This window comes from Pundamilia nyererei, unplaced genomic scaffold (assembly GCF_000239375.1).
Source record: "Pundamilia nyererei isolate P.nyererei 1_Seehausen unplaced genomic scaffold, PunNye1.0 scaffold00266, whole genome shotgun sequence".
NCBI lineage: Eukaryota > Metazoa > Chordata > Actinopteri > Cichliformes > Cichlidae > Pundamilia > Pundamilia nyererei.
Genome location: NW_005187667.1, coordinates 367,254 through 368,356, shown reverse-complemented (window position 1 = coordinate 368,356; position 1,103 = coordinate 367,254).

Below are 1,103 nucleotides of genomic sequence, written 5' to 3'. Positions count from 1 at the left end.
TTGGAGAAGAACAATGTTCTGGACATTTGCACTCCACTGAAACCGCTTTGCTTAAAGCGTGTGGGGACACTCTGATGGCAGCAGACTCTGGAGAGCACACCGTTCTGGTTCTGTTGATCACAGCATCCTGATAAATAAGGACTTGTTGAAGGACTTGTTTGGGATTACTGGTGTTGTTTTAAATGGTTTATGTCGCATCTATCTGAGAGATCCTTTACTGTCTGTATGAATCAGGTGCTGTCGGAAACATCAGTTCTGCCTTCTGGGGCACCTCAAGGATCTGTTTTAGGTCCTATTCTCTTTTTGCTGTATATACTCCCTCTAGGCCACATTATCAGATGTTACAATAATATTTCTTATCATCTCTATGCTGATGACATTCAGTTATACTGTTCTTTCAAAGCTTCTGAGTTTTACAAATTGTCTTGTTTAAATAATTCTCTGTCTGAGATCAAACAATGGTTAAATGACAGTTTCCTCCAGTTAAATGCAGATAAAACAGAAACTTTGATTATTGCACCTGATCACATGCTCTCAGAAATTAAGCAGCAGATCAGTTTTTTAGGCCCTTCATTTCAGTCACGTCTCAGAAACTTAGGTGTTATATTTGACAGTTCAATGTCTCTGGAGAAACTCTCTAAGCAACTTGTTGAACTGTTTTTATCATCTGAAACATTTCTAAACTCAGACTGGTGTCAAAGGCAGAACTTGAGATGATTCCTGCTTTTATCTCTTCTTGTTTGATTATTGTAACGGTCTTTTTACGTGTCTCAACAAACCAGCTCTTGATCGCCTTCAGTCTGTTCAGAATGCAGCGGCAAGACTTTAACTGGTACGAACAAGAGGTCACACATTACTCCAGTTTTGGCTTCTCTTCCGTGTGATGACAGACTGAAATAGCCAAATCTGAACGATTTCACTCATTTTTCATGCTTTTATTGTTTAAACAACAACAGGAAACATATTGATCAATAAGAAAACAGATGATTGGTGCCGTGTGACAAGCACGTCACATGACCTTTTCCATTATGTGTGTTTGTCACAATAAAAATCTGACGACCGTCTTCAGTTTGGTGGGTTCAGGTCACGTGACATACAGGACG